Here is a 16,591-nt window from a genome sequence, read left to right on the forward strand (position 1 = left end):
AATATTGCATTCCTTGAAATAACCTGACTTTGTCAAGATATATGATTTTTATTGCAGGCTGTGACAATAATTTTTGAGTGCAGGCTTAAAAAAAGAAAATCAAAGCTGTGATTCTTTTTGGCAATGTCAGTTTCAGATTTCTATGTTAAGGTTAGTTCCTTCTTATAGTTCAAGAGGAAGTTTATTTTCTTATTGTGGAATAAAGAGATGGGTTGGTGGACATTTGTAATTATAATTTCTTTAATATCATAAGCTTAGTAAGATTTCTTATTTTTTTATTTTCAGGTCAGTTTGGTAAGCTGTATCTAAATATTTCCCAAATTTGTCTAAATTTTCAGTGACTGAAATAACTTTGTCCTACAATTTTGTAATGTTGGTGAAGTCCATAGAACATGAAGTTATGCTTTCCTTTATCATTTCTGATGTTGACTATATGTTCTCTATCCTCACCCCCGAACCTCCTTTCTCTCACCAGCATTTCATCAATTGTATTGACTTTTCTCTGTACCCCAGTTTTGGCTTTGTTGATGCTCTTTATTGCATGTTTTCTAAATAACAAATTAATTTCTAATTTCTTTCTGTGAAAATTCCTGTTCAAGCTGTTATTATCTTGTTTAGGTTGGTAGTAGCAGCAACATAAATTTTTAACCTTTATGCATGCACACATACACACATTTAATGTTACCAATTTCCCTAGAAGTAAAGTTTTTATATTTGTTATCAAACATACACATATTTCCACAGTAATGCCTTCCTTATTAAGTTATTTCTAATTTCTATATCCAAGAAATTAGCTAGGTATTTTTTGGGCTCTTTTTTCCTTATATGTCTCTGATTAGATAATGTAGTTCTTATTATTTTAAGTACTTGATATTTGTTAGGTTTGCTTTGTGGTCTAATGCACAAATAATTCTGAGGAAATAGTCTATCCCTGATTTATTTATGGTATGTTTCTTTTGAGTTATTTAATTATGTGTTTTAAAATATTTGTAAGACCATGGCTATGTAGCTCAGTTGTTTAGAGCATCATCACAATACACCAGGGTTGATGGTTCAATCACCTGTCAGGGCATATGCAAGAATGAACTAATGCCAGCATGAATAAGTAGAACAACAAATTGATGTTTCTCTCTCTCTCTTTCTATTCCACTTTCTATCTAAAAATCAATAATAAAGAAAAAATCTGTAAAATATTTGTAGATGTCCTTTTATCTCATATTAACAATGTCAATTTATACTTTACATATGTTGGAGTAAGTTAAAATCTTTATAAATTAAAATTATATTTTGCCTTCAAATTAAAACTTTTATTTTCTTAATTTAAATTTTTTTATTTTTTTAATTTATTTTTCAAATACATTTGTCTCTGCCTTCCCCCCACCACTTTCCCTTGCCCCCTCCCCCCTTCCCTCCCTCAATCCTTCCTCTTTGGTTTTGTCCATGAGACCTTGCTATATGTTCCTTGAATTTTTCCTTCCTTTCCTTTTCTCCCGTAAAACTTTTATTAATATGAAATGTTATACTGTGTTTTTAGTAATGCTACTTGTCCTGAAATCTACTATATCTGATGAGTTATCCTAACTTTTTTGGTTAGTACTTGTATATTATAACATTTTTTATTCCTTTACATCTACCTGCCTTTAATTATTTACAGTTCCAGGCAGTTGTATTTTGATACCTTATCCAATTTGACAGTGTTTGTGGGTGTTTTTGGTTTGTTTGTTTTTTTACTTAAAAATAGTTGTATTTATATTCCACAATTTGCTCAAATACTGATGACTTACGGAATTTCAGGAAAATAGTTCTGTGTGCTTTTAAAGCTTAATTTGTACCAAAAAGATGCAGCTCATGGAGGATTCTAACAGCATTTAGTGAGTTTTCTGAGGTGGACCATCCCTTAGATGCTGAAGGTAGTGCATCTGTTGAAAGAAGTGATTGTAGATTTGGTTTACTGCTCTCTGAATCTTGCAGTTTTTCTGTGTTATCTTCCCAATTACTGTGGAATCTTGTGTCTCTGGATTAGATGCTAAAATGTTCCTTTGAAGTTTAGAAAAGTCTGGTTTTACTGGTGGATTTTCCCTTAATTCTGTCTCGGTATATTCATTATTTACATAATAGCCAACTCTAATAACTCTTGGCCTCCATAAGTGCATGTAATTAGCACAACTGTTACACCTACCGCATCTGCATCTGTAACGAGTCCTGGATTAGGTGCATCAACTTGAAATACAAATATATACCTTCCCACAGGTACAGAGTCCACTAAAACAGTCTAAAACTTACTTGTATTCTTCATTTTTGGCAGAACCCACCTAGATAATTTTCCATTCCAAGTCTTCAGACAAGTCCTCGATTCACTTGAAGGTGATCTCGAACTGGAATGGGTTGTAGAAAGGAGAAGGGTTATCCAGAACCACTACGTGGTTCACCTGAACCTTTGCTATATTTTGAAAAGAATGCAAACAATGGGAACGGAGGCTTCCTGCAGCACAATAAAAGCCAACGCTCTGCGATTCCAGAGAGTGCAGACTCCCGCCGCAGCGCCGGCCCAACGTCGTGCAGCTGCGATTTGAAAAACCATTTTTTCCTCTTTTTATTTACACGGGAACACTCCACAGTGTTTTGCAGCTGTTTGTGTTTTAATTGGGGCATTTAGTCTACTTATATTAGTTTAAATATAGTTCTGCCTGGGTTTGTTTAAATGTACTACTTGTTTTCTGTTAGCTACACTTATATTTCTATGTTCTTTCTTACTACTATTTGATTAGCATTTTATTATTTTGTATTTTTCTTTTATTAGTTTTTTAATATCTTATTTTACTATTTAATTATTACTCTAGTTATTGCCATGGCTGATTAAAGTATAATAAAATTTCAAATTTTACTATTTTCTGGATAATAAACACATGTATCTACAAACCCTTATTGATTATTAAAAATTATTAAATAAATAACAATTAATTAAAATTGTCTATAGCCATTACTCTGTTTAGTTTCTGTGATTGATATTCATTCATATTTAACTGTGTATTCATTTTATTATTAATTTTTGCTCTTCATTTCTTCCCATATCTTTAAGGTGCCCTCTCAAATCATTTTCGTCTGTTGTAAGAACATCCTTTAGTGTTTTCAGTAGTGCAGTTCTCTTATATCACATGTAAGCAGATTTTGTTCATATTATATCTTCATTTGGAATGTAGTTCTTTCTGTTTATAATTAAAAATATACATTGGTTATATATTTCTATATTTTCTCTTAAAATTATAAACTAAATTTCCCTTGCTGTATTCTTATTCTCTATGTTTGATTTTTCTTTTTCTCTTTATTTTTTCATTAGTTTTATCATGGTTTTCTTAGACATAATTTTCTTTATCCTCATCTTGGTTGAAGTTAATAAGAATTTTTTCAACAGTTTAATGCCTTTATTAATGCTTTTGATAAACTGTTGGCTAATTTCATTTTAAATATAACATCTCTATTTTTCTTTTTTCTACAATCAATAAATCTTCACATTTTCTCATTCTATTTTTATGAGTTGTCTTTGTTTTATTTTATACATTTTCTTAGAAACTATTTTCCACTTTATTAATTCACTTAACCTATATCATTTATGTTACTAAACCTAATCTTTGAGTTCTTAATTTTAATAATTGTTTTTATTATAAAATTTAAGTTTTTATATAGTTTTGAATACTCTACTGAAATTCTCAGTCTTTTCTTTAATTTTTATTAACATATCTATTTTAAATTATGTTGATAACTAGATTCTTTGTAAGTCTTAATAGACTTATAATAGAACAATAATTTGTCCTATATTTCTTAGTTTTATATTCCTTTATATCCTGATTTGCTTGTTTATTTTTAATTACATTAAAACTTTAAAAATAATTTTGGATCTGAGATAATATGTTTTTCTGGAGATAACTCACTTTTGAATTTAACAAAGTAAATGTGCTATTATTCCATAATCATTTTAATCTAATTTTTAGTTATTGAACTTTTCTAAACTAGATTTCATTATTTACTTTTTTATAAGACTCTACATCTTTTGACAATTTTTTAGTCCCAATTTAGTTTTATGTGTAGAATGTATCTTTCAGATTTGACAAGACTCATCTCTTCTTGGCGTCTCCTGAATTCTAATTTTTGTCCCTATCTCATGAGTCTTTCCAACCTGTTTAACTTTTTTTCCCCTTATTACCACAGTCTCAGTAGACTTTTCATATTTGACAGATGCCTCCAAAATCAAAGGTATCCCAAATGACAGCTTATGTCTACAAGATATTTTTTCTGGATGTTATCCAGTAATATTTCACTCTAATTTATGTTTTACTTTTTTTCTTGGTCTAGTTCTCATCAGAGAATTGAGCCAAATTATGTGGTAAACTAGTACTAGAAGCACCTGATTCAGTTTGTTAAAGAAATTAGTGGAGGGTTTATTTGTTTCTGGGTTGAACCCAAGTAATTTGCCTTATCAAAACCAATAAATTGCCTTTGAAACAAATTATTTTTTATTTGAAATTGTTTCTTTTTTTCTTGATAAGATGTAAAATCCCAGTTTATCACAAATTAATAAGGCAATCAATCAGGCATAGATAAAATATTTTTGTATTTTCCCAAAAGTGGTAAAATGATATCACTAATTAGTTTGGAGAAAAAGGAGAGTTCTTTTTCAAGTTGATTAAATTCTTTAACTCATGATTCCATTTTTGTAAAATATATTTCTTTTGACAAAATTTTATATGAAATATTGATATGAGGTAAAAATAATAAGGACATCTAGAAAATGTGTAGAAAATATCTTCAAAATTGATAGCTCTTTGTACACCTTTATGTGCATTTATTTGTGTAGTTTTTATGACAAATACATCAGCTATTAAAAACTTATGCATTTAGAGGAATCAAGACAGTGGAAGAGTGAGTGGAAGTCACACTCACCTCCTCCCAGGACCAACCTGGAATTACAACTAAATTGTGGAGAAATCAACTGAAACAAACAACTAAACAATAGTGAGAGAGGAGACTTACAATCTCAGAGAGAGAAGAATCAGCTTTAGCACAAGCTAACTGGTAAGGAGTGCGACAGAGACTCAAGAAGACGGGGGGGGGGGGGCGCCCATGGGCAGCAGCACCAGAAGGATATTGAAAGGGCCAGTTGGATCCCCCTGAGATGATTGAGGTCTAAACCAAAAGTGGAGATCTCAGACTACAGCACCTGAGCCCAAAAAGTACACAGAAAACAGCCAGCTGTGAAAAGCGACAGGGTTGCTCTCTGCCAGAGACAGGTGGCGAGAGATGCAAAGAGCCTTTTAAAGGGCCAATGCAAAAATTTTTATTTGCAGCTGCTTACCCTGGGCTCTGGCAAAGGCGAAGCAGAGTGGGCTACAGATGCCTAAGGAGAGACTGGGGAAGGAGGCTTTGGGGAGAAAAACTAAGAGAGTGTCCAGGAGCATCTTGGTCCTGACTCCTCCCCCATGCAGTAGCAGCCATCTTGCTAAGGTAGAGACCACTCCCCCTGAGCAGCATAAGAATCAGAAGACCCAGTAAACCCACCGTGAGGAGTAACTTCACCCCACCCTGTGCTATCTAAACCACCTGCTGAGTGCAGGGTGGCAGCCACAGATAGTAGATCCCTGGCTAAAGGGAGCACAGAATGGTCTGGAGACACTTGAGGAGAGACTGGGGATGGAGGCTTTGGGGAGAGAACGGAAAGAGTAGCCAGCAGGAACTCAGTGCTGACTCCTCCCCGATATGGCAGCAGCCATCTTGCTCAGGCAGAGACCACTCCCCCTGAGCTGTCTAAGCCAGTCTGCTGAGTGCAGAATGACTTAATTAACAGCTGAAGAAGACAGCCACAGACAGTAGATTCCTGGAAGTCTCTAACAGACTGCCTAAGGTCAGACAGGGTCAACATCGGACATCATCAAGGCAGATCCAGAAAGTAAAAACAGCCATCTCCTACCATAGAAGTTCACACCACAAAGTCAGGAAATCAAGAGAGATCAATTTAAGAAGCAGAAGCAAAAAAGGAGAGTCTCACAAATAATGGGAAGACAAAGAAATACACCCTACTCAAAGGAAAAGGAGAAATCCCCAGAAAGAGAACTAAATGAAATAGAGACAAGTAAAATATCAGACACTGAGTTCAAAACAATGGTTCTAATAAAGCTCAATGAGCTCCGTGAGCTCAGAGAGAATTACCAAAAGCTACAAAAAAACTATGAGGAACTTACTGCAAAGTATATCAGCATGAAAAAGGACATAGAAACTAACAATAAGAGACAGGAGGAAATGAAAAATACAATTTCTGAATCGAAGAACACAGTAGAAGGAATCCAAAGGAGGCTGGATGAAGCTGAGGAGCAAATCAGCGAGCTATATGACAAGATAGCAAAAAGCTCCCAGAGAGAGCAAGAAAATGAAAAAAGTCTCAAAAAGAATGAAGAGGCATTTAGGGAAATGCAGGACAACCTGAAACGTAATAGTATCCATATAACAGGGATAACAGAAGGAGGAGAAGAAGATCAAGGGATAGAGACACTCTTGGAAAAAGTAATGATGGTAAACTTCCATAATTTGAGGAGAGAAAAAGTCACTCAAGTTCAGGAAGTACAGAGGGTCCATTAAGAGGAACCCAATGAGGCCCACTCCAAGACACATCGTAATTAAATGGCAAATATCAAAGACAAATAGAATCCTAAAGGAAGCAAGGGGGAAATATGTAGTAACATAAGGGAACCCCAATACGGCTAGCAGCTGATTTCTCAACAGAAACACTGCAAACCAGAAGAGGGTGGCAAGAAATATTCCAAGTAATGGAAAGCAAAGTCCTGCAACCAAGACTGCTCTATCCCGTAAGATTCTCAATTAAAATGGAAGGCAAAATAAGGAGTTTCCCAGACAAAAGAAGGCTAAAAGAATACACCTCCACCAAACCGGCACTGCAAGATAGGCTAACAGGACTGCTTTAAGATGAAGAAAAAGAGTCTATGGCAACCCAGTTCCATTCACAAGTGCCAATACTTGATATTATCAATATTTCTAATACTTATTAATCTGATTGTGACAATGATGTGTTACTTTAATTGTTCCTTTATTATTTTTGAAACTAAACCTGTTTTTATATATTTCTTGCCTACTACTATTTTTAAAAAGCTTTAAATGACTTTTTGGTATTCTTTATCCATTTATTGATTAAAGGTTTGTAGAAATTTTTTCCCTAAAATAAAAAACAAAAAAAAAACCCTATTAACCCTTTTTTAGATGGGTGGCAAAAGCTTTCCTATTCTATTACTTGTCCTTTAACATTTTATATATATGTTACTATATAGTCTTAAATGTTAATATAGTCATATTGTCAATATTTTACTTCATAACTTCTGGGTTTGAATATTTTACTTCAGTGTAAGAAAAATATTATTTTGTATTTTCTCCTAAAACTCCTTAGATTCTACATATTGATTTTAACTCACCTGAATATTTCTTGTATAATGTGTGAAATAAGGCTCCATATTTGTTTTATTTCAAGTAATAGTGGTCCATGCACCTTATTTGTTGAATAAGACCTGTTTTACCCATTGATTTAAAATATCAATTTAATAATATATTACAATATTAGACAGATATATACATTTGTTTCTAGCATGCTCATTATATTTCATTGATCTACTTGATTATTTCTGTGCTTGTGTCATGTTGTTTTAATTGCTGAGACTTTATAATGGTTTTAAATTTTTTAATATTTTATAATTGACTGACATCTAAAAAATTATAAACAAATAAAATCAATCAGTATTTAAGAAAGAAAGAAAGAGAAGGAAGGAAGGAAGGAAGGAAGGAAGAAAGAAAGAAAGAAAGAAAGAAAGAAAGAAAGAAAGAAAGAAAGAAAGAAAGAAAAAAGAAAGAAAGAAAGAAATTCCTACTTTTTGTGACACCATGGATGGAACTGGAGAACATTATGCTAAGTGAAATAAGCCAATTGGTGAAAGACAAATACCATATGCTCTCACCTATAAGTGGACTCTATTCAACAAAATAAACTAACGAACAAAATAAACCACAGGAATGGAAACATAGAGCAAACTGAAAGTGACCAGAGGGGATGGGGAAAGAAGACAATGGTGGAAAGAAGGGGAAGGGACTAAAAGAACATGTTTGAATGACCCAGGGACTTGGACAATAGAGTGGGAATTGACTGAGGGAGTGGGGGTGGAGTGGGGTGGGATGAGTCGAGAGCAGTAAAGGGGGGGAAATTGAGACAATTGTAATAGAATAAACATGATTTAAAAATTAAAGAAAAAAAAGGAATCCTGAAAAATAAAATGTCACTTGCAAAAAATAAATGAAATAAAATACTTATGCATTTAAGCCAAAAGATATGAGAATCAATGCATAAATAAATAAGACTTTGAATACATTCCAAGAAAGAGGAATACACCAAAATAGGAAATATTCAAATCTGCTTATTTGAAGTGACAATCATTTGACATTTATTTATGAAGATAAAGAACCAGTTTTAAATAAATTTATGTAGAAATTTTAGTGTCTAATGTGGTAACCAGAATGCAATGATACTTGTTACTATTACTGGCTCACAGATATTGCAAGTTCTGGTAGAAAACTTGAAAGAATAAATAATAATTAAGTAATTTCAAGGCATTCCAAAAATCTTAGTAAAATTCCAAGCCAGACTTATTTAGTGTGTGTGTTTGTTTGTTTATTCATGCATACATTTATTCTATACATAGTAATATAGAATATTACTTCAGTGTTGTTATATGAAAACAGTCTCCATATTTGTCCTTTGTGGTATCTGGTTGTTTCTCCCTTTAATCTCACTCAGATAAAATGAGTCATTTATTACATTGTTTATTTTTGAGCTTTTCGTGAAATCATCTGTGTAAGGATTTATATAACCAACATACATTTATTTAATCAACAACACTGATTTATCTCAGTGTTCTCTTCTCTGCCATAGTTTACACAGAAACTTCACAATGTAATAGAAGAAGTATGAATTCTTGAGTCTGACACTTATGACTGTGGGGACTTAAGTTTTTTGTTTCTTGAGGAAGTATTACTTGATAATGTGTTGTAGCGGTAAGCATATAAGCAGACATTGGAAAAATGCTAATTCTCTCTTCCTCTTTCTGCCCCTAGAATCAATTTCTATTCTAAAATAGATGGTTCCTCATTACATTCTATAATACATAACTCCTAATCATTTATTATATAGATCTTGATACTCAAAAATTTAAAAATCTATCAAAATGTATCATGGTATTACAAAAGAGAGCACTATATTTGAACTCAGAAAGATTAAAAAGATAATCTTTCCCTTGATAATTCTTAATTGTGTGACCTTAGAAAAGTTACTCTTCTGTCTCTCATTTGTAAAATGAGATTAAAGATGTCTATCTAATGAAATCACTATAAAGATTAAATAAAACACTTTATGAAGAAAATTTACCCTAGTTCCTGACAGAGAGTATGAACCCCATGAGTCCTCCTTCCTGTCTTTCTTCCTTGAGATCAGACTTTCAGTATTTTCCCTAAATATTTTATTCCTCACTGCACGTAACACCTTAGCATGTATTAGATCCATGGCCAATCAAGGAGAATACTTGGCATTCCAAACACAAAGTGATGGTCAATGTACTCCTTTCTTGGTGTTTTGTCATATTTCATTTCACAAATACGTTTTGAATACCTGCTGCATGAGACAAAACCCTGTCTTAGATCAGAGTTAAGAACACATGAATAAGACAGTGGCTGCTCTGCTGGAAACTGCAGGTCATCTAATTCATCAGGGAAAGTGAAAAAAAGACAATAAAGTAATGGAAATGGGGACAGCAGAGAAGAGTCTTTTGTGGCTATGCCAAGCTCCTTTCCACCCACAATCCAGTCAGTGCCTCATTCTCTGAGAAGGTGATCTTTTGTCCTTTGGGGCACAGCACCAGGAAACAATTGGTGTCTTTGGGATATGGTTGGTAGATGTGGCAAGAATGGGAGAGATAAACTTCTCAGCATAGTATAAAAGATGCTTCCTCTATAAGCTACTACCCTGTTCTGTATCATCTGTACCCCGAGTTACATCATGAGGTCCATGCATATGAACTACCCAAGATTATAATTCTGTGTGTGTCTGCACATGCACAGGTGCAGGACGATGTGAAGCCTAAACACTCCTTTCAACTACACAGAAGCAATATGGCTTAAAAATACCAAGAATTTCATATGAAATCTCAAAGGAACCTGAATAGCTAAATGCTATTAAAAAAAGGTGACTTACACTTTCTGATTTCAAAATTTGTATAAAGCTATACTAATCAAAACAATGTGTCACTGGAATAAACACTGATATACAGGCCAATGGTATAGAATAGAGAGCCCAGAAGTAAACTCTCACATACATGATCAAATGAATTTTGATAAGGATCAAGAGTATTAAGTGGAAAAAGGTATAGTGTTTTCAACAAATGATTCTGAGAAAACTTGATACCCACATGGAAACGAAAGATGTTAGACCTTTACATAATAACATATATAAAAACTAATGAAAAATAAATCAAAGACCTAAATGTAAGACCTAAAACTGTAAAGCTTTTCACAGAAAATATAGGACAAAAGCTTTACAATATTAAATTTGGCAACAGTTATTTGAATATGTCACCAAAGATACAAGCAACAAAAAACAAAAGAAATTGAACTTAATAAGAATTTGTAAGTTTTGTGCATCAAAGGATATCAAAAGAGCAAAAAGGCATACCAGAGAATGGGAAAAATACCAGAGAAACATATATCTAATAAGAGATTCACATCCAGAATATATAAAGAAATATTATAACAACTACAACAAAACACACAACTCAATAAAAAAATGTACAAAAGACTTGGACAGAGACTTTTATAAAGAAGATATACAAACGGTTAATAGGCACATGAAAATTTACTCAACATTACTTATCATTTGGGAATTACAAATTAAAAAAAAAACTACACAGACACACATTGAAATACTACATCACACTCAGTAAAATGGCTACAATCAAAAAGCCAAAAAATAAAAAAAAAGTATTGGCAAGGAAGTGGGGAAATTGGAACTCTTGTGCACTCACTGCTGGTAGGCGTATAAAATAATACAGTCACTACGGAAAAATACATAGAGTTTCCTCAGAAACATAAAAATAGGATTACTATATGGTCCAGAAATTTTACATGAGGGTATATATTTTTAAAAACTGAAAGCACAGTCTTGAAGAGATATTTGTGCACCATGCCCACAACAGCATTGTTCACAGTAGTTAAAGCATGGAAGCTACCTGATTGCCTATAAACCGATGAATGAATAAGCAATATGTGGTCCATAGTTATAATGAAATATTATTCAACCTTGAAAATGGTGGAAATTCTGACATAGCACAACCTGGATCATCAGCAAGGATATCACACTAAGTGAAAAAAAACCCGACAAAATGTTAAGTACTGCATGATTATACTTATGTGAGTTACTTATAGTAACTAACTCATAAAGACTAAGAGTATCCTAGAGTAGAATGGTGGTTGCCAGGGGCTGGAGGTATGTAAGAATGGTAGGTTATGGTTTAATCAGTATAGAATTCCCTTTAACAAGATGAAAAAACTTATAGAGATAAATGTTGATAGTTGTAAATGTTTGTTTTGTGTATTTCATCACAAAAAAAAAGAATTAAGACAGAGGGATAACATAAATTTGACTGATTGATTCACTTTACTGTTTTACTGATGAAGTTTTGACCCAGAACTAAAGAGCCATATATGAACAAAATGTAAATTATATCTGTATTGGTCTTTTAGAAATTCCTGTCCTCCTCATGGCATATAGTAATATAGTTTTATCTGATTGAGAGAAAAGGTGGTGGCCGAGTAGGTGGAAGCGAAGTCCACTTGCTCTTGTCCTCAACTCAGATACTTGGATGATCTTTTGAAAAATTAACTGGACATTCACCAGAATCTTAGCTAATATGAAGTTTGGAAGCCAAGGAGCACAGAACACATTTCACAATAGGCAGTAAGGAGATGTTATAGGTTGCAGGGATAATACCTGGGGCGTGACTCTGTGGCTGTGGAGAGCTTAGTCAGAGATTGGAATTTTGCAGACCCTTCCCTTCCCAGGGCAGAGAGCCCCCAAACCTGGGCTGGGGGTGACTTGGATACACAAAGCTGGGGAGAACCAGGCTACACACACACACACACACACACACACACACACACACACACACACACACACACACACACCCACCCCAGAACTGCAGCAGCAAATGCCAACCAAGAAAGTGACAGAGAGACAGAGAGAGAGAGAGGAATTCTATCTGCACTGACTCAGGCAGAGACAGGACACAGCCAACCATGACTGTGAGAGACTTTTGGCTTTTTGTAGAGGTGGTGTGTGAGGAAAGCTAGGCAGTGACTCAGTGCGGCAGTGGGACTACCAAGAGAGAAGTATTAAGAGGGGAGCTGAGGTGTGTAGGGCAGGAACACTGTGTGCAGCTGCCTGCTATCAAGGGGAAAGATTGAGGGCACCGTTTGCTCCCCCTCAGTACAGCTGGGAAGAAAAGTAAAAAAAGGTGTACAGCAGGGAATTCTTCAGCCCCAGCCAGGCACGGCAAGCAGACTGGAGGCTGCACAGAGTGCATAGTTTGGGACTGTGTCTGCTATGAAGGCACTGGGCTGGGAAAGGCAGTGGGCTTGGGACATATGGGAGTGAAGCATCTGAGTTTATTTACAGTCAGACAGAGTGACGTACCCCAGGGGAGAGTGAACCTCAGGAAAGAGAGGAACATACCAACCCCACACCTTCTACAGAACTACAAGCAGAAGAGGCTCAAAAACCCCTGCAGGGTGCATATCTGCAGGAGAAAGACAGAAATTGAAATGCCTAAAGGGCACATTTTGAACTTCTCTCAGGGAAAAAAAATTACATTAGTTCCTAGAGCCCCATTTCACTGAGGCCAGCAAAGCACGGGGATAACAAACTGGTGCAGCAGGGGGGAATCAGGGCCCTTCCCAGCCTCAGTTAGCACACAGAGATGCCATCAGCATCCAGCAGGAAACAGTTGACCCTCTTACACAGGTTGGCCCCTCCCTTGAAATGGACAGCTAATTCAGCAGAAACTATAGGTTATTGGAAATAAACTGGGACAGACCAGGACAGATGGTGCACGGACAGAGGAACACACCCAGAATTTTCCCAGAAGATTGAACAGTGCCTCCCAGAGGAGACCCAGGGGACCAACACTTCTGATCACAAGAGAAGCCCTCTCCAGAGGCAAGTGAAGGTGATACAGGCAGTATCTTTCTGCCTGTATCTTCCTACAGATACAGGAAGTTGGATGATACAAACCTGGAAACTTGAGCTGACAAAAAACTTGAGGCGCATTCAGAAAGAGAAGGTAGAGGAACATCAAACGCTACTGAGAAGAATCTCACTTTGTTCCTCTTCAGAATTTGCATTATTTTTTTTTAACATAGCATTTTAAGACTTCTTTTGCATCAATTGTATTCCAACTAATTCACTGCTCTTTGTCTTTAATTTCTTATTCTTTTTATTTAGATTTTATATTTTTTTGTTTTATTTTTATTTCAAATCTCACATCGTATGCTTCTCTTGTCTTACTCCATTTCGACTTCTTCCTGGCCTTTTCCTATTTTTATTATAAACCTTATTTCCACCCTAAAACTGCAATCATATCAAGCTTCTTCTTGGATCCCAATGGCTTAAAACTAGAAACCAACCTCAAGGAAAAATTTTTAAAAATATTGAAATACATGGAGACTCAATGACATGTTATTAAATAATGAATAGGTCAACAATGACATAAAAGAAGAAATAAAAAATTTTCTGGAAACAAATGAAAATGAACAGACAACAGCCCAAAACCTATGGGACACAGGCAAAGGCAGTCCTGAGAGGGAAGTTCATAGCAATATAGGCCAATCTGAAAAAGAGAAACATTTCAAATAAGCAACCTAACCCTACATCTACAAGAACTGGAGGAACAACAACAAACAAAGTCCAGAGCAAGTAGAAAGAAGGAACTAATCAAGATAAGAGTAGAATTAAATGAAATAGAGACTAAAAGAACAATTTAAAGGATCAATAAATCCAGGTGCTGGTTCTTTGAAAACAAACAAGATTCACAAACCTTAATCAGACTCATTAAGAAAAAAAGGGAGAGGACTTAAATAAATAAAATCAGAATGAAAGACAAGTTATATCTGATACCACAGAAATACAAAGGATTGTAATGATTACTATGAACAACTATATACCAAGAAATTGAACAACCTGGGTGAAATGGATGAATTTCTAGAAGCATACAATCTTCCAAAACTGAATCAAGGTGAATTAAAAAGCCTGAATAGACTGATAACAACTAGTGAATTTAAAGCAATAATGAAAAAGCTCCCAACACACAAAAGCCTGGACCTGATGGTTTCACAAGAAATTTTACCAAACATTCAAGGAAGAACTAACCCCTATCCTTCTCAAACTATTCTAAAAAATACGACAGGGAAGATTCCTGAACTCTTTTTATGAATCCCAAATCACACTAATTCCAAAACCAGGTAAAGATACAACAAAGAAAGAAAACCACAGGCTAATATCTCTGATGAACACAGATGTTAAAAATCTCAATAAAATATTGGCAATCTGGATTCAGAAATACATTAACAAGATCATACATCATTATCAAGTGGAATTTATCCAAGGAATGCAAGGATGGTTCAATATTCACAAATTGATAAATATAATGCACCACATAAACAAAATAAAGGACAAGAACCACATGATCATATCAGTACATGCTGAAAAAGCATTTGATAGAGTATACACCCAATTATAAAAACACTTAGCAAAGTCAGAATAGAGGGAGCATACCTCAACATAATTAAAACCATGTATGAGAAGCCTACAACCAACATTATACTCAATGGCCAAAAAATAAAAGCTTTCTCCTTAAGATCAGGAACAAGCAAAAGTGTCCACTTTCACTACTCTTATTCAACATAGTACTGGAAGTTCTAGCCACAGTGATCAGACAAGAAAAAGAAATAAAAGGCATCTAAATTGGAAAGGTTGAAATAAAACTGTCAATATTTGCAGATGGCATGGTAGTGTACACAGAAAATCCTATAGTCTCCACCAAAAAACTACTCAACCTATCAAGTAAATTTGACAAAACAGCAGGATACAAAATCAATCTTTAGAAATTGAAGGCATTTTTGTACACCAACAATGAAATATCATAAAGAGAAACTAGGAAAAATACCATTTACTATAGTAACAAGAAAAATAAAGTACTTAGAAATAAAGTTAACAAAGGAGATAAAAGATCTGTGCTTGGAAAATTATAGAACACTGAATAAGCAATTTAAGGAAGATAAAAATAAAGAAAGCATATACTGTGTTCATGGACTGGAAGCATTAATATCATTAAAATCTTCATACCACCCAAAACAATCTATAGATTCAATGCAATTTGTAATAAAACACCAACTGCATATTTCATGGATCTAAAACAAGTATTTCAAAAATTTATATGGAAACAAAAAAGACCCCAAACAGCTTCATCAATCTTGAGAAAGAAGAACAAAGTAGGAGGGATCACAACACCTGATAACAAATTATAATACAAGACTACTGTAATCGAAGCATTCTGGTACTGGTATAAGAACAGACACATAGATCAATGGAATAGAATGGAGGGCCCAGAAATAAACCCATGTCTCTATGGTCAATTAATATTTGACAAATTGGGCAGGAGCATACAATGGAGCAAAAATAGCCTCTTCAATAAATGGTGCTGGGAGAACCAGACTGGTGCATGCAAAAAAATGAAAGTATACCACCAACTTTCACTATACTCCAAAATAAACTCAAAATCAATTGAAGACTTAAATATAAGTTGAGACACCATTAAATTCATGGTGAAAACATAGGAAATTTCAGATATCCCATGTACTAATATTTGCCAATATATCTCCTAGGGCAAGGGAAATAAATTAAAAAAAAAATAAATGAATGAGGCTACATCAAATTAAAAAGCTTCTTCATGGTTAAAAATACCATTTTGAATATAGAAAGGGTTCCAACCATATGGGAGAACGTATTTGCTAATGATATACTGGACAAGGGTTTGATTTCCAAGATGTATAAAGAACCCATATGACTCAACACCAGGAAGACAAACAATCCAATTAAAAAAATAGGCAAAGATGCCCTGGCTGGTGTGGTTCAGTCATTTGACTGTCAACTGAGAATCAAAGGGTCCCCAGTTCGATTTCTAGTCAGAGCACATCCCTGGGTTGCAGGCCAGGCAACAACACATTGATATTTCTACCCTTCTCCTTCTCTGTCCCTTCCCCTCTCTCTAAAAATAAATTAATGAAATATTTTTAAAAATGGACCAAGAGCCTAAATAAACACTTCTCCAAGGAGGACATACTGATGGCCTATGGATATATGAAAAGATGCTTAACATCACTAGCCATCAGAGAGATGCAAATTAAAATCACAATGAGATAGCATCTTACACTTGTCAGGATAGCT

At 34.6% G+C, this 16,591-nt stretch overlaps 1 pseudogene; it reads right to left on the reverse strand.

Moving 5' to 3' along the window:
* Positions 1-1,814: 1,814 nt before the first annotated feature.
* On the reverse strand, positions 1,815-13,659 carry LOC129071638 (histone chaperone ASF1-like; annotated as a pseudogene).
* Positions 13,660-16,591: the final 2,932 nt, after the last annotated feature.

The sequence above is a fragment of the Pteronotus mesoamericanus genome, unplaced genomic scaffold, assembly GCF_021234165.1.
Source record: "Pteronotus mesoamericanus isolate MK-2021 breed Mesoamerican mustached bat unplaced genomic scaffold, CSHL_Meso_final contig_27, whole genome shotgun sequence".
In the NCBI taxonomy this organism is placed as follows: Eukaryota; Metazoa; Chordata; class Mammalia; order Chiroptera; family Mormoopidae; genus Pteronotus; species Pteronotus mesoamericanus.